Source organism: Brachycentrus maculatus, unplaced genomic scaffold, assembly GCF_059751285.1.
Source record: "Brachycentrus maculatus isolate JH-2025_06_01 unplaced genomic scaffold, ASM5975128v1 h1tg000172l, whole genome shotgun sequence".
NCBI classification, from domain to species: Eukaryota; Metazoa; Arthropoda; class Insecta; order Trichoptera; family Brachycentridae; genus Brachycentrus; species Brachycentrus maculatus.
Window position 1 is genome coordinate 562,735 of NW_028280925.1, and position 24,438 is coordinate 587,172.

Here is a 24,438-nt window from a genome sequence, read left to right on the forward strand (position 1 = left end):
TGATCGAATTTGATAACTTTCTTTTTATTATGAGAATAAATACAATTAATAATAAATAAATAATAATAATTTTTCTGAATTTGCCAATCACCTAATAGAAAATAATCACTCATTTGATAAAAATAAAGGTCTAAATATATTACACACATGCAATAGAGGACTTAAATTAGATTACTTGGATATATTAGAAATTAAAAAGGCAATTAATAATAATTTACAACTAATAAATACACAAGTAAATGATAAGTCCGTTATAAAATATCTTTCCAATCACTCATCATCCCTGATCGCTTTTTGACTGTGACTGCCAATCAACACAAAAAAATAAAGCCACTTGAGATCATCTACCCAAGCTCCTTTGCCTAACCGTCAAAATATTTTGAATTTTGTTAAGTAGATAGTGTTTTAGTATTAATCAGTCTTGATAAAGAAGCGGTTAGCTTCGAAACTGGTAGACATTATAATTAAGTTATAATAAAATATTAAAAGTAATTTTAAAACAATGTTACATTTTAATTGTATAAATATAATTTCATTTATTGATTCGGCAGTCACTTTGTAGTAATATCTACCCATTTTTAATTTAAGTTTTATTTAGTAAATACCACTATTTTTTAAAATCTATTGTGACACGTGTTTCGATGCATTCTGCATGCGGTGTTTGAAATGAAGGGGAATTCGAAAGATGTGTTACAATAGATTTTGAGAAATAGATTTATATTATCCACTGACACTTCGTGATGGAATTGCATTTTTAATTTATTATTAGATTAAAACCAATATTTTTAGCTTTTCCACTTTTTTATTTGACCAGCGACCGGGTTTCGTCGTTACCGACATCATCAGACTGGTCTGTCAGACCAGTCTGATGATGTCAGACCAGTCTGATGATGTCGGTAACGACGAAACCCGGTCGCTGGTCAAATAAAAAAGTGGAAAAGCTAAAAATATTGGTTTTAATCTAATAATAAATTTTGAGAAATGGTGGTATTTACCAAGTAAAAGGATAACGATAACCTAAAGGTACAGAGAATATATTTATACTGTTTTAAACAGTACATTCGTAATGATATGTGGACGTATCACTATTTATAAACTTGCATCTCTCATACTAACTTTTTAAGAGTAAAAAACAAATACATAAAATTAAATACTACAATGAAACATGTTGAACTATTATTCATACAATATAAATAATAGAAAAAATAAAATATTGAATTAGTAAGTATACTTTTAAAGTAATTTAACATGGGGGTGCATTTTTTTCAAATGAAATGTGCAGACTTAAAATCCGACTAATGTTCGTAAAATAAATTCATATCTTATAAACAATGTAAGCCTTCAATTTAAAACCCAATTCTCCCGCAAAACCAATTAAATTAAACGTCTCTTCGTTTATGTTTTTAGTCAGATTTGAATTATTTCACGAACGGGAGAGAGTGTTCTGTAAAAATTAGAAATTACTAAGCATAAAACGAATCGTTTGACATATATTTTTTCGTTTTTAAAATAACTAAACGAGAAAACAGGTGAGGCACCATTTAGTGTCCTTCCGACACACTAACACAGTTAGACGCCTCGCTGTATAGGGCACTGTATACTATGCACTCTCCCGCAGTGTATTTACATTGTACGAGCTAATAATAGAATGTAAACACATTTTTGTTACAACGGTAGACAAACTCGTCTAAGTAGATGTTATAATAATTAAATAAGAAATAATTTATTTCAATAATTATAAAAAATAAATAACCATATTTAAATTCTTCATAGGTTGAGCGTTTCATTTGTAGAACTTCATTTTAGTTTATATGTAAGTATATCATTTTTTTAAAGAGAAATACAATATGTGTATTATTATTAACACAAATATTTAAATTTCATACTTTTTCTGTGAGCCTAAGCGGTTCATTATTAGAAATAGGTATCAAATTGTGGTAGAGTGGGTTCGAACCGAGAACTTAAGAATCCAAGACACTAACCACTGGACCACAACCCGACACACTGATTTTTAAGAGACTACTAAATTGCATTTTATTGTTAAAAACACATGAAAATAAAAATTGTGACAATTGTTTCGCCTTGTTACGCCAATCATTTAAATTTAAATTTGTTTCGATTTAAGATTTTGTTAAAATTATTTATAAAAAAAAAACACATCTAAGTAAATTCTTCTTTTCATTTATAACTCATATGGAGTAAACTTATTGTTAACATTTTTAATTTTCTTATGTTTTATGTTATAATAAAATAAAATTGTATTTAATATAAGCACTTTCAACATATTTATATTTTTTTATATTCTTCCAGTACCCTCTATTATTAGGTACCTAAAATAAAAGATTTACCCACACACAGGACGTGCCGCCTTTGTGAGATATTTTTTTTATTTATCAATAGAATTTATTTGTACTATTCATTATATTATATTGTGAAATGCAATTTTTTAAAATTAATTGGAGTAAGTAAACTATTGGCTTCTATCATACTATATTTACGCCTTCTTTGTGATTTTTTAAAATTTAGAATTATGTTTTTAGAAAAACATTACTAGCCAACTGCAATTTTTCAAGAGAGAAAAATGTTTCTTCTAATTTTTTAGGTGTTTACCATTTTTATTTGATTGCATTCTTTGTTTTTAATGTAAGAGCTTGATTTATGAGAAAGTTTTTTTGGATATTTTTGCGAGTTCTTGGAAGTTTTCGTAAAAGATAAATTGAATTTTTTCACAAAAACATTGAAATTAAAAATGTAATTCGACTTGCAACTATACACTCTAAGATTTTATCAAAAACAGTTATAAATACAGCTAGTATCCAATAAAACTTTTCCCCATTAATTTTTTCTTTCAATTTTTACACTCATTTCCTTACATCGAAAATAACACGCCGTCGAAATCGATTGCAAGTTGAGATGGCAGATATTTAAAAAATATGTGCGACTCATACCTTATTTTACGTTACAGAAATTCATCGATATTGTTTATAATGTCAAATTAGCGAAGCATTTTTTCTGACTATTACAATTGAAATGCTTTTTGTTACTAAAAAAAGCTCGCAAAAAACGCTTTTTCCAAAGCAAACATCATCACAGTAAATTAAAGCTTGGCCTATTTATTTAATCGATTTGTATTGCTCATCGCTGAATTGAAAATCAATGTTATTTTTCTAGTTGATTGAATGGGTATATGCTATGAATAATGGACAATTATTATTACTATTGGCTCCGCAGTGCTACAACACAAGCAAGCAACCACGCGATCAGCTGGTTCATGCATATTCATAGGATATTCGGATATTCGACACAAGGTCACCGTGCGAGTTCATACAGATGAATATCTTAGCGCGCAACATTATTTGCTTAATGGCAATCTTTACCTTACACCCAAGAGATATGGGAGGGATTTCAAAGAAAACCAACGCCTTTATTACGGAACGATTGAAAAACGATATACAGTCGAACCTGGATATAAGAGACCCGGACGTAAACGAAACCTCTTCAGACGAGAGCTGGTTTAAGGTCCTGTCATTTTACCCCCTCGTAAACGAAAGCATGGACATTTTATTTATTTTATTTATGAATTTCACAGAATAATAACATCAATCATCAAGTCATTCATATAAATGAGATACACAAAAGAAGTACTTGTACTATTTCAATTACAAAATTACACATTTGTAAATTTGTGAAAATACCCGGAAGAGGGACGGGAGGGAGGAAAAGGGGAAAAGTGAAAGATCAAAGCTCAAGTCAAAGAAAAATTGTGTGAAACTGGGGACACATCACGATATGAATGTGGAATTAGAGAGTAGGCGATCTCAGCGACGACAATGACGAGTAGAACACATCATAATCCCCATATTCAACGTTAATCAATTTAGATGAACGAAAAATATAGAAACTTTGTTTAGAGTTTATTCTACTCGTGAGAGATATAAGAGGAAAATGTCCCTTGCATCCAGGTTCGACAGAGGGTGGGGGCCGGGTTTTACTTTTTTCGTATGAACTTTTCGTTATAGAGTCAAATTGTTTAAGCAATTGTGAATACGCGCGGAAGGCATGGCTAATAGAAGGAACCCGATTTAATGATAAATTATATAACCCACACTTGTTTAGTAGATTTATGCTCGAATCTATGTAGGATGAACAGTGACGTGATAGAAAACAAAATCTATAAATAGACGATATAGAATAAAGACAATTAACACAGTTATAGAATATGTCAAAGCAGAATTAAAGGAACGATGATGTGTGGGAACATAAGAGTAGTCACAAATTGATGGCCAAATTTAAGACATCACTGGAATATCGTCAATCTAACAGCCTGTAATACAGAGTTTATTACAACGGTGATTTAGTCGCAAAATAAACGCGTTTCTAAAAACTCACGTTTAAATAGGTAGGTTCGTTCAACATAATTATGAGTGGTCGTAAAGATGTAATACTGAAAGGATCGTGACATTAGACTCGATCGGAGAAAGAATCTTTCTTACGTGGAACGCTTTGAGCCTGATTCACAGCTACTCAATTAACCGGTGGTTATTACTCAGCCAATTAAAGGCGTTTTATTACTTATTGACAGAGTGCAATTGTTACCGATTGACTCTAATTCAGCTGCAATAGCACCTAGATACATAATTTCGTAAGCAACATCACATCCCCATATTTACACTATATTATGCCCTTCTTACGCACTGGCTTCTAACTCTCAACAAAGCAGCTTCGATAGATCACATTTTCAACAGATTTATTAACTTATTTGACGCATTGGTTTCGAACTTGCAATCAAGCAGCTTCTTCCTATCATATTTTCAACAGATTTCTTCAGCTTTGACGCTTTGGCTTCGAACATTCAATAAAGCAGCGTCTTACGATCATATTTTCAACAGATTTCTTCACCTATTTGACGCACTGGCTTCGAACTTTCAATAAAGCAGCTTCTTACGATCACACTTTCAACAGATTTCCTCATCTATCCCCGATTAAATACCCCGATATTTTTATTTTACGTATAGAATTACACAAAAAATAAATATGCATGTAAGTAATATATAAAATATTGAGTATTTGTTTTGTTTTTATCCCATCAATTAATCGTACGTTATAAACTATAGATTAGAAATCCGTTAATCCATATCGTAAATACATTATACTCTACGGCAATATTATTCTTGTTCAGTATACATTAATATTTTCACCACTACCAAAATATATTTGAATTGATATTTCAGCATAGATGAAAAAGAACATAGGAGTCGTTTGCTGGGATTACGCTTGTAACAGGCTGGTTTAAGCGACCACTTTACACAAGTGAAACATTCACCAATTTTCCCCATGATTGGCGACCGCAGTACTCAAATTTCATAAGTTATATTTGTGCTCCAATTGAAAATATATTGCGCGTGCTACTTCTTCGGCTACATCTATGTATTCTGTAGATTTAAGAAAAATTATTATCTGAAACCTTCTCTGTTTCAGAAAATTCTTCTCGAATTATATTACACAATAGGAGACGCGTGAAAATATCATTTAAAATGTTTATCAATCTTACATTTTAGTCGGTTTTTTTATTCACAATAAATGCGTTAAAATTGTTTGTTAAAAATACTGGACATTGTTCGAGGAGCAATTTACATGAAGCTTTTCGTTTTTTAGATTTCATTAAAAATCTTGTATTCACACAAAATGGAGCGAAATTGAAAATTTGTGAACGAAATTTCAATATTTATAGATTTGGCGCTTAATTTGTAGAACTTTATTCAAATTTATATATTAAATGCGAAAATCAAACACGGATTTTTGAGTTTACTAATAATAAATAATAAAACCCTTATCCGCACCCCAATGGTGCATAGGGCACTGCGTCATATAAACGCAGAGTTATCTTGATCGTTTTTACACATGAAGGAAAGGTGATCAGCCCTCCGCTTCAGGTACCAGTCCAGGGTAATATTGAATAGATATTACAGTGAAAAAATCACTTTTATTTATTTGACCCCCCCTGGTAATCGAACCCGGGACCTCCAGAACGGTAGCCGAGCGTGCTGACCATTACACTACGGAGGCGGACAATTTACTAAAATGGCGGAGTTTACTAAAATGTATTTTATTGTCAAAAAAAACTCATAAAAATAAATTTTATGAAAATTGTTTCGCCTTGGCAATAAAGTACAATTGAGTAGAGTCAAAAAATCAGTGTTTAATTTTAACATTTAATATTTGAAATTTAAAAAAAATGTTACTGAAAAATATCGTCGAAATGTTGCCGAATCACAGCAGAGATAAGTTTTACCGATATGATGATACTTATAGACCTGACCAGCGAAATTTCGCCTCACGATTTTGCATATTACAGTACCTGCCTGCCTATAATTCCGTTCCGGTTTTCAATTAAAAGTTTCTCACACACACAACACCATTATTAGATTTTTTTTTAAACGTTCTTTTCAATCGACTTGTTTATGTGAACACACAAGATTACAGTGCTCCGAAGGTAGCGAATTCGTCTCGAGCTTTTCACTTTATAGATTTATTTTTTGCATGGCAAAAAGGCAGATCGAGATTCGACGCGATAATAATTTTTAGTAAGGTACAATTACGATAAAAGAAAGTAAGTGTGTGTAAACAGGGAGCATGTGAACTTACCCGCTTTTTATGGTACAGCCAACAGGAAATAAATTATAACCAATCCGAGATTATGTGGAAAGTCAGTCAATCGATGGGGTCCCCAACTCTGCAAAAAAAAGAAATAAAATTTAACATTGAAAAGTGCGTTTAGTCATCACACTCGTACGATGTACTAGACACAACGCATTAAAATAAGCGGGACAGGTAAAAATATGTTGAATTTTTTTAAGCAATGACAGCGCCATCTGTCAACATAACAGCAATACACGCGATACTAAACATTGCTTATGGTGGACAGTGTGCTTCTGTGATATTTTCGATTGCATTGTAGTTTCGTAGATTTTCGATCTTTGCTTTGCATTACCTAGCATTGTGAAATGAAACATTGGAACTGTGTGCTATCTATTTTCTATCTTATACATTTGACCAGACTGAGCCACAGAAACGTGTGGCCGGGTACAGCTAGTACAATATGGGAAGACAATATGCATGTCTTAATAATTTAGGACCATAATTTTTCATTTGATCACCCTCAAAAGATATAAATATAGTTTATGGTTTTATTCATATAGGAGCTCCAAGAAAACAATTAAGAATTAATATAATTATAGATTAAATTAATTTATTTTAAAAATATGAAAATAACGCTCTAAATCAGTTGGAGCTTTGTGTTTGAAACTCATCTGAGCATTCAGATTCAAATTACGCGTTCATCTCCGGTGTGTTTTAATTAATTCCGACTGACGTATTAATGTTCTCCGCGCGAGTAGATGAAAATAAAGAAAATCGGAAGACGATAGTAGATTATTCAGGTTATGAGAAAACAGCTCGAAAGCCCACCAAACGGCAGACAGTAGAGATGGATGGATGCTAATAAACGGAGAACACCATCAATGGAAATCAAATGAGATGTGTGATTGGGTATTAAGTTCAACAATCGCATATTAGGCAAAAGTGGCACATGAGAACATGCGCATCGGCAGTGCACTCCTGCGATGTGACCACCTGCGCGCACAGTACAAGACTAGGGTGACCAAATTTCAGATTACAGATTTTAATTTTTGACAGGCGCCGTGGCGTTGTTGGGTAGACGCTCGACTGCGAAACTGACGTCGCAAGTTCGATTCCCGCCAATTGCAAAATAAATTCAAGGATTTTTTTTTTAATTGGTCTGGTAGTTTGTGATATGTTTTTCACATTAACCATCCCTAACCTTACTATCGTAACTGCAGACAAGCCTCTAAAAAGTAGAGACTTTGTGGGTTTTTACTTTTTTTTAAATGTTTTACTTGGTACTATTTCTTCAAATCTATTGTGACAAGATTTTCGATGTATTTCGCATCATTTTCAAACACCGTAAATGATGCGGATATGGATAGATTTTACCACAAAGTGACTGCTGAATCAATCGATATAACATATATAAATAAGCAGCCGTTTATCAAGTTCTTGTTTTTCACCGCTGAAATGGAAAACTCCGTCCTTTTTTTTACCAATATATTATTTTATTTTATTTGTTTAGAATTGTAACAAAAAATATTGACTAGACATTTATACTTGTAAAATTTATTATTCTAGTAAAGCTGTGCCTATCTAAAAAACGAGACTAAGCTCTTGTGCTTGGAGAGGGACTAACACTCAATATTTATTGATTGTACTTAATTAAGGATATAATATAGTAATTTTTCCTTGTGTCTTTATTTATGTTTTTATTATTTAGTGATTACTAGGAATTAGCAAAAAACAAACTACTTAGCACTACTTTAATTGTTTTTTTTTTACTATTTTATGAATCAATTACTTAATTGATTTACAACATCAGTTTACAAAAGGGTCTTACATAAATTCTGTATTGGAACATTGTAGTCAGTGTATCAATTTCTTTATTTATAGTTTGAACAATTTCACTGTTTAGAGTGAAGTACTCGTACAAGTACAGCAGCTAAAATACATACTGAAAGTAGTTTTTAGAACGCACTCAGGCAACACAGTTTAACTATTCAATATACAATAATTAAACGCTAGTCACCCTAAATACGGACACACCTTTTAATGGTCAAAGAACACCGCGTTGCTGGAGGTTATTTACATGTTTAAACTGAGTGCAGTATTCCTACAAGTGCGACATTAAAAATGATGAAAAAATATTACTATTTACAATAATTAACGCTATTTGAAATTCCGAATAGGCTTTTCGGTATGAAGCCTTCAATTTCTACTTGAGAAAGAATTAGCACCAAACAGCTCTTTCCGCCACGAAATTATAAAAAGATATTTAGCGAAAAAAACACGTGAATAAAAAATATTATTAAAAAAAACTAGCATGTAAAACTTGATTTAAATATTATGTGGGTCGAAGAAAACGGTAAATAAGGTATGTAATTAAATAATAGAAAGTTTAGCCCACCCACTCTAACCTTACGAAATATATACATGCACTTGTTAAGGTAGAAACATAAAAAAATAGTACACAAAAAATGTGCCATAAGTATCTTTTGAATGTGTGTATATATTAAGAATATAATATATAAAGATATATAGATAAATTAATTAAGAAGTTCCCGATTGAATTTCTACAGTATAAATTAATTATGAATTAATTGCCCGTTTGAATTTGCATTGTTCATAATACAAAAGACAATGACGAATCTATCAATTATAGTTCATGGGGAAGTTGTCAATCTGCCAGTGCTTCCCCTCCATACAATTTATTAATTTGAATATAGTTCTTCAAATTTAAATGATATTCTCAGGCTTCTCCTAGTGTGCTAAATAATTCGGAACTGAATCAAAAGCGCGTGACATGAAGGTTTCTGTTAATTTTTCTAATATTAACCATGTTTGTAAAAGTAATATTCACACTGAAATGCAGTTGGTGTTTTAAATTTAAAGCGTATATGGCTTTCCGAAATTTGAGTAATGAGGTTGTCAATCATTAGTAGAATGGTGAATATTACGCAGTATGACACTAGTAAGTGAATAGTACACCGACGACCAGCCAATGACGGGTGGTAAGTCCTGTAAATGCCCAGGCTTCCACATTTCTACCTCCACAGGTTTCTTCATACTTCTTCTTCTTCTTTTTAATGGCTTTTCACCCATCTTGGGTGGCCAGTGTCGAGTTATTGGTTTCTTCATTCATGATGAGGTATCAATAAAAATCTGGCTACTAAAATTTATCAAAAAAATAAATATAAAATATGATATCAAGAATGTCTCTTTGAGTATGTACTGATCAACCTCATCAAACTAGATGAGAATTAATTTAATAAAGGTTTTTTTCTAGTTTTCCTAGTATATATTAAATAAACTATACTCTTTAAACCACGTAATGAAGTACATATCGCTCACTCCTTTCAAGAACGTCATATATGAAAATTCGTAAATTTTCAGCTGTGCATGTTTTCGGAATGCCCAGAAAATGTACTATATCCCAGCGAAAGAGGTGTATTTTTAACTTAATATTTACCCGCTACAGGGCAGAAAATGTTGTTTTTGCATTTTTAAGAAAAGGTATGTTTTCATTATTATTTTTAATATTTACAAATGGAGAAAAAATCTTCAGGTTTTACCTAAAAAGATCTGTTGCACAGTAAAAAGTTCAATAAGTGGCTTGATATTGATTTTTAATACATTGTGTTATATTTTTAAACTTCAAAAACGTTCTCATGAAAAATCAAGTTTTTTGATTTATGACGTTCTTGAAAGGAGTGAGCGATATATGTATTCATATTATTTTTGACATCTCATCAAAGATGAAGAAGAATATGGAAGTCTGGGCATTTACGGGGCTTACGACCGTCATAGGCTGGTTTAAACCAGCCTATGACGGTCGTAAGCCCCGTAAATGCCCAGACTTCCATATTCTTCTTCATCTTTGATGAGATGTCAAAAATAATATGAAAACAACTCCTGTAATTGGAGATAATCCAGATTTTGTGAACAAGTATTTGGACACACTCAAAATGTTGTAGATATATGTATTCTTTAAACCATGCTTTTGTTTTTCAAATATTGATTTATCTTGTATTTCATTTAAATGCTGCGGCATAAATGAACAAAGTACTCAATATTTACATAAAGAATCATAGTTAGGTGATCAGTATTCGTAACGCGAGACACGAAGCTCCTGACATCCGGCCAGTATTCTAATTGTTAGAATCTTCATGCTACAGAGCTATTCACAGGAGACAATCGTTTGAGCTGAGCTAAAGTTTTATAATAATGCGCAACAGCTTACGTGTACATTTTCTTTATACACATTGCGTGTAATATTTCTTTTTCTATAAATAGTTAAACAAGTTTGATGATAGTAATGTCGCGAAATTACTGAGACGAAATCGGTTATTAGTAAAAGAATATCTTTAATATTACAAATTCCATAATTATGCACTAAGAAAATTCTCCAAATGTAAATGATTTCCATTTCAAATAATGTTAGAACAATATATGAAGGTTTTCGAGACATAAGCTTCGTTTTTGATTACTTTGTTTCTTTTTGTTCACATGAAATCTTGATATGTGTTGACGTCTCAACATACATGAAGAAGAATATGGGAATTTACATTAACGACCTGTCGTAGGTTGGTTTAAGTGATCACTTTATACACGTGTAATATTTACCATTCTACCCTGATTGACAACCACACATCACATATTTCGAAACTTGTATATGTCGTTTAATTGACATGTATGTTTTCGGCACTATCTATAGTTAAGTTGAGTAAGCTTTTTACATATATTAATATGTAAAAGATTATTCTTGAATCATTTTACATATAAAAAGAGTCTAAAAAACATAATTTACAGTTTTAATTGAATTTATCATTTGACCAGTTATTTTATTCACGATTAATTTAACAAACTCAGATTTAAGAAGAGAAAAAAATGGACGCACTCTAAAATATTATCTTCTCATTTTCCTTATTGACCTGATCGTATAAAGGATTGGATAGTTGCGGTGTTCACTTAAACTTGATCTCAGTAATTCATTTTGTTTAATTTTTTTCTACCCATTTATAACAGTTTTACTTACAGTATTTTGAGTGTGTCAAAATTTTATTCGTGGTGGCTTTGTTTCCATTGGCCGTTATTCATATCGAGATTTTTAATGTATCTAAACAATAATGTGAATAAAATATATATAATACGAGAAAATAGTTTGCCTACTTCAGTGCTTGACTTAAAGCCATACATCTAATACTTAATAAATTTGTATAAGGCTCGTATTTTGTCGGATGCACGATACAAATAACCTGTTGATTCAGCGTTAAATTTTCTTCAAAAATCCCCAATTCTCTAGACAAAGGGGAATTTAACGCACTACTTCCAAACGTAACGAGGTAACTAACTAGAAATGATATCTTCTAATGTAGCGCAAAATCATTTCACACGCGAGACCGCATCTAAGTGTCCAACACAAAAGGAAACAATTCGACATGTGCGCGGAGCGATCGTGTGAATGGACTTGTCAGTGAGAGTAAATGTCGTTCGTTCCGCGATATCGCTAACTCCTTTCAACAACGTCTTATATCAAAAATCGTCAATTTTCAGTTTTGCATATTTTCGGAATACCCAGGAAATGTACTATATCCCAGCAAAAGCGGCATATTTTCAACTTAATATTATTTACCCGCTACAGGGCAGAAAGTGTTGTTTTTGGATTTTGAAGAAAAGGTATTGTTTAATTATTTTTTTTAAATATACTAAATATTTTTCAAATGGAGAAAAAACGTTCAGGTTTTGCCTAAAAAGATCTGTTGGACAGTAAAAAGGTTTAATAAGTGGCTTGATATTTATTTTGTAACACATTTTATCATATTTTTAAACATTAAAAAAGATCTCTTGAAAAATCTAGTTTTTTATATATATGACGTTGTTGAAAGGAGTAAACGATATGTTTAGAGCTGGACCTATTCTGTATCTGACTGTACCCAGTACCTATATAAACACCTGAGCTAATAAAAACCACTTTTGAAACTTAAAAGAGTCGTTAGAGGGCCTTTCTCTTTTGAAATCGACTCTAGAGAGTGCCCAGGTGGAGATTTTAAACGAATGAGAGTTAATGCTAAATACCGTATCGACATAAAGAGATTAATAGAGAAATCGTAAAAATATCATTTAAGAATCAGGTGATCTTCGACCCAATTTGTTAACACCAAAAAGGCATTTCTACCCGATCGGTCGATTAATGCATAAGAATCATATCATGCATAAGGACGGGAAGGGTATTTTTACCTTCTGCGCCGGCCTCGTTTCAAAGGCAAAAAAGAAGGAACTATCGAATATTTTTATGTGAATAAATACACCAATCTTTTTGTTTAGGCCCGGTATTCGTTAAGTCGCAACTTAATTTTCTCTAAATCCAGGTAACATTTTACGTAATTGATTTTTTCGAAATAATTACAAATATGGTTTTACAAAGAAAAGACCTATTGACAGGTAAGGAGTGAGAAAAAAGTATAAAAATATTTTTTCTAAAAAACAAAATAAATATTCAACATATGTTCTTAAAAAAAGAGCGTGAACACACGTCCAATCCTGAGCGCGGCAGAGCGCATGTTGACTTGAACGCTCGAGATTGAGGCCTTAATAGTGGAATCTTAAAAAAAAAAAAAACAGGTGATCCTCGACCCAATTTTTTGAACACAATGTACCGATTTTTTTATGACTAGTATTACTAAAAATGTGAAAAATCTATACAAAGATACGTGCGTTAAAGAAAACTAGAACATAAAACGATATCTTTTAGCTAGTGTTGAACCGCAAACAGTACTGAAATGGGCATGTTGGGAAACCGTTTTGACGTTAATCTTTACAGAATTATACGTGTTCATTCTTTACGTTGTCATACTTTAAAAACATATAAATATATAAACAGACTAAGGTCTCCAATTGAGGCGTGATATTTATTTTGTCATCGTTAACAAAATGTGTACAGCGGACAGCAGGTATGACTGGCCTAAAAAAAAGATAATGCTCGCCCCGAAACGGTCATTTTCCGTTGCATAACGCTTCTGTTCACGCCATTGTACTAAAACTAATGACTACAATTTACTAAGGTTGATAGTAAAAATAGATTTTGGCCATAATAATAATAATTATAAAACGTACAGCTTAGCAAGGTTTCAGGATTGAGTGTTTACTAAAGTTGTCTAACTCCCATGACACATCACATTTGTATCCCATGACCCATCACATTGTAATACAGAGGTTGATAGTTTAATTTTCGGATGAATATACCATAGATATGATTTGTTACAATAGATTCGTTAATACATAAACCGTAATTTTAAACATTTTACATTATTATTTATAAGCTACGTTGATCGTCTCAAATACGTATTTCAAAGAACTAAATTTAACTTTGAAAAGTAAAATATGTAAACACGTAAAAAAAGCACAAAAACTAAAAAACATTTTTGTACCGATATTTAGTTGTATTATCACATGAAGAGTTCAGTCAACCGTTTACATATGAAAAAAAGAAATAAACAATATGTTTTCAACGATTTAAAGCAAGTACTAAAGCATCCGATGATGCACAGGGCACTACATCGTATTGACGCAGTGAAATCTTGACCGTTTATTGCATGAATACAAGAAAATCAGTCCTGCGCTTCTAGTACAAGTTCAGGTGATATAATAAATATGAGAGTGAAAATCACAAATATTTATTTCTACCTTTCCGGGAATCGAACTGGGGACCTCCTTCACGGTAGCCAAACGTGCTTACCGCTACAAAAACTTTAATTAAATTTTTGAATAGTTCTACAAAAAACAAAGTTTTTTTACAAAAAATATACATATTTACATATCCGAAGGTATCACTTTATTCATGTAGTGTACTCCTAGGATGGACCGATCAAGTTAAGGCAGCAGCAGGCACCTCGATGGTTGGAGAGCTACGTGCAACGCAGTCAAGGGATAATTGGAGAAGAGTCATTGCTTCCACAAGAGTCACAACCCTCAATAATGGGAACTAAGACGGATAAGACTTCTACAAATCAAACAAGATTAAATTTTTAACTTAAGTTTTACTTGTAAATACCACTATTTCTTAAAATCTATAGTGACACGTGTTTCGATGCATTTAGCATCATTTTCAAACACCATTAAGTTATTGTAACAACAATCAGTAGTTTACACGATGCTCGAACATTCACACAAAGGGATGTAAAAAATGACATCGCAAGTTGCGTGCGCTTTCTCGATAATACTACGCATAGTTACAATACGATACAATCGTGAGACCGTGGCACTAACATGATTTTACTACAATGGAAGTGTTAAATGTTCCTGCGCTTACAATCGTATCAGTGAAAGTATGTTGGAGGCGAACGCATTATACACTATTTTACAATCGGCCGAATCGGTACTTGTGTGTATGGGACCTCTTACAAAGGCAGAAGATGATTAAAATGATAATCGCGATAGGTGTTTCGATGAAAATCTATTGTTCAACAAATGAATACTTTTTGTTCGAATATCTAGCGGGAAAAAAACATCGGGTCATAGAAAAAAGTCAATTAAAAAGATGATTTTACGTGAATAGCTTTCAAATAGTAACAGAACTAGTGTGTTTTGCAGTCGTTATTAAGTTGATAGTAACATCTGGAATGAAATTTATATAAATTAAATTTTTATATACATATTAATACCATTCAATTCTAAAATTGGTCGGATGAAATTCTTTAAATGACTTCATTGTAAATGAAACTGACCTTGCCTGGTTGATATAACAATATTCAACGATTTATTTATGGATTTGGCTTTTAATTTATAGAACTCCATTTTAATTTACATATTAAATGTTAAAATCAAACACCGATTTTTAGAGATAACTAAATTGTATTTTATTATTTAAAAAAAAATTATATAAATAATTTTTTTGACAGTTGTTTCGCCTTGTTATGGCATTTTGAAACTAAATAAGACTGATGGTCCTTATATAGCTATACAATTCTAGATACTTAAGTAATATTTGTAGCATCTGCAGTAATAATTTACGAGAGAAAACAATAGTTGTGCTTAATACTTATATACATTTTCCTATATATGATAGGTAACTTTGAACTATAGAATACTATTATGGAAAGAATTATAAACACAAAAACGATACTATTTTATTAATTTGCGAAGTGAGAACGTGCGCATGTTTTACCAACATAAATCCATGTTTATACAGACGGATAAATAGACATAAGTTTGCACTACGTTATTTTGGCATTAAACCACAATGACGCAGCCACTAGTTGCAATGTTAGTAGGTCCAGAATGCGGCCATATCCAGAACTATTTTCAATGAATCTACATACACATAACTGAAACCTATTAATACATCTTCATTGAAAACACAAGCGACGCCCGTACATACAAGATATAAGCAAATTTAAAAATAGTATTTTGAGCAACAAAGGGTACATTTATAAGGAGATTACATTTTGCACATGTCGCTCACTCCTTTCAACAACGTCATAAATAAATAAAAAAAACTCGATTTTTCAAGAGATCGTTTGTAAAGTTTAAAAAATATAATGAAATGTATTGAAAAATAAATATCAAGCCACTTATTGAACTTTTTACTGTGCAACAGATCTTTTTAGGTAAAACCTGAATGTTTTTTATCCATTTGAAAAATATTAAGTATATTTAAAAAAAATAATTGAACAAACCTTTTCATCGAAATGCAAAAACAACATTTTCCGCCCTGTAGCGGGTAAATATTAAGTTAAAAATATGCCGCTTTTGCTGGGATATAGTACATTTTCTGGGCATTTGGAAAATATGCACAACTGAAAATTGACGATTTTTGATATATGACGTTGTTGAAAGGAGTGAGCGATGTACGCTCGAAGTAATTAAGCGAGCGCTGAAAGATTGTGCTTCTACGCAATCTTTGTATTTTCACTTTTCACGTTTCAGTGTGGCCATTCATAACCGGGTACGAGAACAGTGGAAGTACTCAGTCAAGTCTCGGGTAATAAATAGACCGGCCTCGGGTGACGAATCTTGGCCCGCGCAAATGGCAAATATCCTACCTGAGCTTTTAAGCTGCGGATGCGGTACTAGCAACTTATACCCGACGATACACGAGGACATAATAAAATGCGTGTGGAGCCGATACACAACTAAGTTTCGAGTAAGGTCCTTGCAATGTACTGCTTATACCCAAATTAACCAGCTGCCTGACATATATAAAATAGAACCCAGTCAGGGATCCAAAATGAATGAACTGAAAAAATACTTAATGAAAAGATATTTGTGTTAGTGATTAGTTATATTTAAACGTGCTTCTCATACGCCTATTTACTATACCCGTTTATTGTTTTATATTTTGCCCTGTGTTGGTTTTGTTTAATTTTTTATCTATTTTTAAACTTTCTTATTTGTGTTTCTGTCTTGTTAACCTTAATCCCATGTCCCAAGATGAGTAACGGAAATTACACATAGGGAATATTATATATGTGACTTATGTATGTAATACGTTTAAAAAATACATACAGCACATAAATACAGTATCAACAGAATCCAAAATTACAAACGGGGTCAGGTTGAGATGTGAATAACATTAATTAGTAGGTATCGCGAAGATGTTTGCGACGGAAACGACAGTGAACGGATGGCAGATATCTATGGTAGATAACTGTGGGAAAATTCAACTTTCGGTGGACAGCACGCTGGTCGCAATCGGAGGATCTGGTTATGGCGTCCACGCGTATATTTGTGTAATGAAGAAGTAAATTAAGCATGGGAAATAATATTGAGGTCATTTCGAAAGCGACCAACGTTGGACATGAATTCGAATAAAGGTAAAAAAAATTGCTGAATAAATCAGATAAAATCCCTATCACTACGCTGTACTGAGTTATCGAGTAACCGAACCCAGATCGGAGGCTATGATCACCGGTGGCTCACCCGCGGCCCGCGGTCATGTATGGCGAATTTTAAATATCGGGTCTTACAGTTTCATTAAAATCAATCAAATTTCTGTAATAACATGAAATGCATATATTCTAACTAACTAACTAACTAATCATCACGCCGCTTCCCCGCAGGGGTAGGCAGAGAGAATAGAGCGCCACACCACTCTGTCCTTGCAAACATTCTTCGCCTCTTCCACGTTCATGCATCTCCTCATATACATACCCACCGATTGTTACGACTCCTAACCTGACCACTTTCAAGTATTTGGCATACCTGATCGTGCCATTTTTTTCTCTGTCTTCCTCTGCTTCTTTACCCACTAACATTCGCCTCATATTTTTTTTGTTTTACCATATATTCTCATATATTCTGGTGAAAAGAATGTCAAATCTCGCACTGTGTAGCCATTGATAAATTGGTTTTGTTTCAAATAAAATTTGTAATATTGTTTGATTTAGGTGTCCAAATTAATAATTATGATCGTGAAAATTAAAAACAAAAAAAATATTATACAGCTACATTTTTTCATACATTCAATGTGTGTTTTCTTCTCACATCTGGCTGTTGTAATGTTTTTTTTTCACAATTACCCTGATTGTACTTTCTGATTACCTCTGCAATCAAATTACTTAAAATACTTACAAAAAAATCAGTAAGTATGAAATTCGTTGTGAATTTAAAAAAATTAATTTGTACTGCCTGTATGCGGCCCTTAGGAAAATTTTATGTCATCGATGCGGCCCGGGGCGCAATTTGGGTTGACCAGGCCTGCTATAGATAGTAGATAGTGTCACTATAAAAGTACACACTCGAGACAAAGGTACATATTAGCGTCGATGGCATGTCCAGGAGACCATTTTACGGCGTTGTCTCGTAAGAGAGCGATAATTGGACAGAGAGGCAGCACGACTCCCATTCTCATGTTGAACGCGACAAGATTTGACTATCATTACCCCCCTCCGGAGCTCCAGGCTTCGGGGCCAGCTTAGCGCGTAGCGTGACAGTTTATACGAGGCTACGAAGGACAATACATGCATGCGCTAACGTACTATATAACCTATAATCTGCCGAGATGACGGTACAAGAACAATGCGGACACGAAGGTTGATTCCTCATACATCGGCAGGCGAAACTGCAAACGGTAAATAAGTACTAACCTATAACTACAATGTAGGATAGCACCATTCACGGATAATTACGTTCCATGCAAATGTAATCGTGACACGAATTTTTCGTCCGTAATTAGCCGCTTATATCGATTACAGACCAACAAAGAAAAAAAAGCGTTGATAAAAATATCTGCCCGTAACCGCAAATTACAACGACTAACGTTGAAACTTCAACCGTCCGAAATCGCCGGGCTATTAAACCGTATAAAAACTAATTTAGGCTCGATATATAGAAACATTAATTGTATTTTAATAGATACATTACTCAACATTTTGAGTGTGTCCAAATACTTGTTCACAAAATCTGGATTATCTCCAATTAGAGTTATTTTCATATTATTTTTAACATCTCATCAAAGATGAAGAAGAATATGGAAGTCTGGGCATTTACGGGGCTGACGACCGTCATAGGCTGGTTTAAGTGATCACTTTACACACGTGTAACATTCACCAATTCTGCCCATTATTGACAACCACACTACTCAAATTCTTGGAAGTTCTATATAATAAAAAGCTTCTTTACATCTCACCAATAGATGTCTCTAGTGAAGTTCTAGTGATTCAAGAACAAGGTTTCTAAATTAGTTCATATATATAGAACTTCCAAGAATTTGAGTAGTGTGGTTGTCAATAATGGGTAGAATTGGTGAATGTTACACGTATGTAAAGTGATCACTTAAACCAGCTTATGACGGTCGTCAGCCCCGTAAATGCCCAGACTTCCATATTCTTCTTCATCTTTGATGAGATGTTAAAAATAATATGATACATTACTCTCCGAAAACTTTTGCTTCTGATGTTCCGACCGACGTGAAAGAACGAGTTCCATGAATTATGAGTTGCTAATAATAAAAACAACTCAATCGTGATGGGCTTAAACCTGACCGATTGGTGAAACTCGAATGAGCAGGTCCGATATAAAAGCGGCTCTCCGAGTCTCGATTTATAGCTAATAATGGCAATTTCATTCCGAACAATGCTGAGTTCACTGGGCAGTTCCGATGTTAGGTCACGGTACACCGAACTAGGCCACTACATACTACAATTGCTGCATACCCACTGGCCCTCGCGGTACACACTTCACATCGCACACAACACAATGTTATCGTAGTACAGTATCTACTCAATGAATTAGGGCCACCCATTATTTTTTTGAATACTCTGAAATCTTTTGGATTATTACATTTATTTTACATAAATACTTTAAGTTTTTTATTGACATCTAATATCATGTATATTACCTTCAATAATATGTAAAATATACCTGGATTATTTAAGCGTTTACAAAATTTTAAACCCTTTTTCTGAGAAAGGTCCCTAATTAGCACAGGTAGACAGATAGTTGAAAGTTCAAAAAAAAGCCCTATCTCATTTATTAGTGAAGTTTCTTGAGTTCTGATTGTTGTTTTGTTCAGAGAGGTTATATAGTTATCGTGTCTTGTGAAAAAAACTTAATATTTAATTTTAGTTCATAAAGTATATTTTTTTTTTGTAAACACAAGTGTTTTTTTTGAAAAGGACAAAATGGGAAAAAGTAAAGACATTTCTGAGGAAAAAAAGTCTAGTGTTATAGTGCTACTGAAATTAGGAATACTATCTAATAGAGAAATTTCAAAAAAAGAAAACGTTTCTCGTCAAACAGTGGACAAAATTTCAAAATCAATAAAAAATCAGTCACCCGCCACCAGCAATCAGCGAAAGAACTGTCGTAAGATTAGAAAAACAACACCGAGGACTGATCAAAAAATCGTTCAAAGTGCCTTAGAAAACCGAAGTGCATCAGCAAAAACATTAAAAATAAAATTGGAAGAAGAGGGTATAAATATATCGGTATCAACACTGAGGCGACGTCTTTACGAAGTAAATCTGAAATGCAGGCGCCCTGTAAAAGTACCAAAATTGACACCACGAATGAAAGCGGATCGATTAAAATGGGCCAGGCTACATCGAAATTACTCGGTAGATGATTGGAAAAAGGTATTTATTTAAATTGAATTTTCAACATATCATTTTAGTCAATAAACTTATATATTTGAATTAAACTTAAATTTTCATTATTTTTCAGGTCATCTTTAGTGATGAGTGCCGGTTAGAAGCCGTGACAGAGAGCCGTCGATTCGTCAGGAGAACACCAATGGAACGTTACAATGAGGCCTGTGTGGTTAAAGTTATCAAACACCCCCCTGCAACAATGATATGGTCATGTATTATTAACAATTTACCTGGGCCGTTGTTTTTCGTGGAAGGAACAATGAACCAAAATTCCTATAAGCAGGTCCTCGAACGAATTTTATTGCCCTTCTACCATACACTCGACCCAACAGAAGGTCCATACACCTTCATGCAGGATGGGGCACCTTGCCACCGGGCTAAATCAATAATAAAAATTTTGTCTAACAAAAATCTGCCTTTGCTCCCCTGGCCTGGAAATTCTCCGGACCTTAATCCTATAGAAAACGTATGGAGCATGTTAAAAAATAAGGTATACTCATTCCCAAATCCGACAGTAGACTGTCTAAAAAAAAAATTCAAAAAATTAGGTCAGAAGACGAAGAAATAAAAAACACGATAAAACAGTGCATTTTAAGTATGCCAAAAAGAATTGAGGCAGTTATTTCTGCCAAAGGTGGAAATAATAAATACTAACTATATTTATATGAAAATATATGCATAATTTAAGCGTAATAAAGTGTTCTTGTGTAAATAAAATTCAATGTTGTTTTATTCAAGGTTTTCTCTGAGTTATTCCTGTTTGAATTGAGAAATTGCGCGAAATTCTGCGTGGCCCTAATTCATTGAGTAGATACTGTAAATGTCACGTGTTCCCGTTCGACTGATCCTTTGCGACCGTTTTTTGTTAAGATAGGAATTGCATTTATTGCCTTGCCCTACCTTGGCTATTATATCCGCCTGAACTAAACCCATAACAAACATTTCCCATCAATCGTAATATTTAAATTTGAAAAAGAAGTGTTTTTTAAAAATATTTTTTACTATTTTACAATTTATTTCGCCTCCATGGTGTAATGGTGACCATGTTTAGTTACCGTGCTGGAGGTATCGGGTTTGACTCTCAGGTGGGGTGAAAATAAATATTTAAGCGATTTTACACTCTAATATTTATTTAATATTACCCTGGACTGGTACCTGAAGCGGAGGAGTGATCACCTTGTCTTCATGTAAGTAACGATCAGGATAACACTGCGTCAATACGATGCAGTGCCCTATGCACCATTGGGTGCGGATAGGGGTAAGAAGATTATGTACAAAGTTTATAGATCATTGAAGTGGATTATTGTTTCTTCTAGCTAAAAAAATATAAATCTTTATTAAAATCTGTGTAGGGAACAAGAGGGATAATCTAGTGTGGGCCAATCAGGAACTTCTCAGCATTTGCTCATTGATGGGATAAAACTCCTCAGGAGAAGACGGACTGTCATTTTCCACTAGAAGAGGGTTCGACATACTACTAGTTTCAAGAATTTGAGAAGTGTAGTTTTCAATCATGGGTAGAATTGGTGAATGTTACACGTGTGTAAAGTGATCACTAAAACCAGCCTATGACAGTAGTAAGCCCTGTAAATGCCCATACTTCCATATTCTTTTTCATCTATATTGAGATGTCAAAAATAATATAAAATAACTATCAAGATCGTTTAAGAGCGAGCCACGATTGCGAAAGCTCGTAAAAGCAAGGATAATCATCTTCTTCTAAGCTAAACTGTTTATTGAACTCAGGATAAAAGCATTTCCAATGTCAGCGAACCATAAAAATAATAGGGAAATATTTATATCCTACCGTAATAAAGGAAAATCAAATTTTATGTAGGAAAACTGGTTCGGTTTGGTTGGAAGCCAAGATTTTAAAAATAGGAAAAGGCCAGAATATCGATTCATTAAGATAGTCGCAAAATTGAGTATTCAAAAAAATTAAAACGTGGAAAATTGAACAACGTGCGTAAATACGTATTTAGGGGCAAATGACGTTCATTATCTGTATATTCAACTAAAAATGTTCATTCAAAATCTTAAATCTCCTAAAGTTATTCAAGAATTGTATTGAAATTTTGACAGAACGTTGCATTCGAATATGCGTGTATTTTGTTGTAACTAATGATTTAACTTATTTAAAAAACAGATTTTTGACAAAAATGGCAGCGTCATCTGTTGAATGCAACAGCAATACACTCGATACTATACATTGCTTATGACGGACATAGTGGTGCTGACAGCTGCTGTCACTTTGAATTGAATTGAAACATGTGAGATATCTGCGCTTTCTATTTTCTTTATTTTCCATTTGACCAGACTGAGCTACAGCAACGTGTAGCCGGGTACAGCTCGGCTGTCCAAACTTAAAATACAGTAAGGGACATTTTTTTTGCAGTACGTTTTTTTTTGCATTTTTGGACTAAGTAGCATCTACTTAGTCCAAAAATGCAAAAAAAACGTACTACAAAAAATGTCCCTTACTGTGTTTTGAGTTTGGACAGCCGAGCTAGTCTGTTACATAAAAGTTTGTGAAATTCTACAAAGCAAATGGCAATTAAATAAATATTGTTCACTTCGCCGGAATTGCTGGAACGTATATGTTTTAGAGTTACCAGTCGAATCACCAGGGCAACTGACACCTTAGCGCTTCCATAAAGTAGAACAAATTCTAAACAAAGTCCCTGTAATTATTGTTCATCAAAATTGGTTAACAATGAAATTGGAGATAATCCAGATATTGTGAACAAGTATTTGGACACACTCAAAATGTTGTAATGAATGCGGGTATTTTGTTCAACTCGACGCAGTCAATGCTAAGATAATTCGACAATGATACCGTGGTGTTTCTATTGTTACGTACAATTTGTCTTTGACTTGATCTTTGATTCTTTCCCCTTTTCTTCAATCCCGTCCCTCTTCCAGTTATGTTAACAAATATAGATTTTTTTATTAGAACATTAGAAATAATTGTTTTGTAATACTCGTATACGTGTATAACTTGATGTAACTGTTCTGTGAAAATCCCAAATAAAATAAAATAAAAATTATATGATCAATTTGTCGTACCGCGGTAATACAATATTTACGACACGTTGAAATATGATATTCGCCGCCTTGAAATTGAAATTTAGAAACCAAAAGAGATATAAAATATAAAAGGCAATAAAAAAGGCGAACGTGATATAGGGCACCAAATTAACGAGAGCGGTAAATTTCAAGTACAAAGTACCACGGCGGAAAACAGAAGAAAAAGAAATCACCGCTCTGCGTGCAATTCGGTCGTCAGTAATATAATTTACATTAAAATTTCAATGTCGAATGGAATTAAAACCGCCGATTCGACGAAATTATACGGAGCTGTGGATGCGGAACCGCAAAACGGTCGAGGTGTCCGTGTCGAGCGTGGCTGCCAATATCACCTGTCTCCGATGGGGACAAAAACACAAAAAAAAACAAACCTCGATTCGTCTCACGAGTCCATTCAGACGTTACGTGAAAAGAGTCTGTGGGCACTCTATACGCGATGTAACATATATATTTCAACTGAGAAATCCATCATTATAATACACAAGGACATAATAAAATACACATGGGGCCGATAAACACAACTTACTTTGGAGTAAGGTCCTGGCAATATATTGCCTATACCCAAATCAAACCAGCTGCCTGACATGAATAAAATAGAACCCAGTCAGGGATCCAAAATAAATTAAATGAAAAAAAT

General features: G+C 33.2%; 1 protein-coding gene across 4 annotated transcripts in view; it reads right to left on the minus strand.

Annotated features, from left to right (window-relative positions):
• mrj (DnaJ heat shock protein family (Hsp40) member B6 mrj) overlaps positions 1-24,438 on the minus strand; it is a 139,145-nt gene that overhangs the window by 63,382 nt on the left and 51,325 nt on the right. For all 4 annotated transcript variants that reach the window (XM_088262042.1, XM_088262041.1, XM_088262039.1 and 1 more), the window contains exon 2: positions 6,646-6,733. The gene's annotated coding sequence lies outside the window, so the exon portion shown is untranslated. The remainder of the gene's footprint in view (positions 1-6,645; positions 6,734-24,438) is intronic.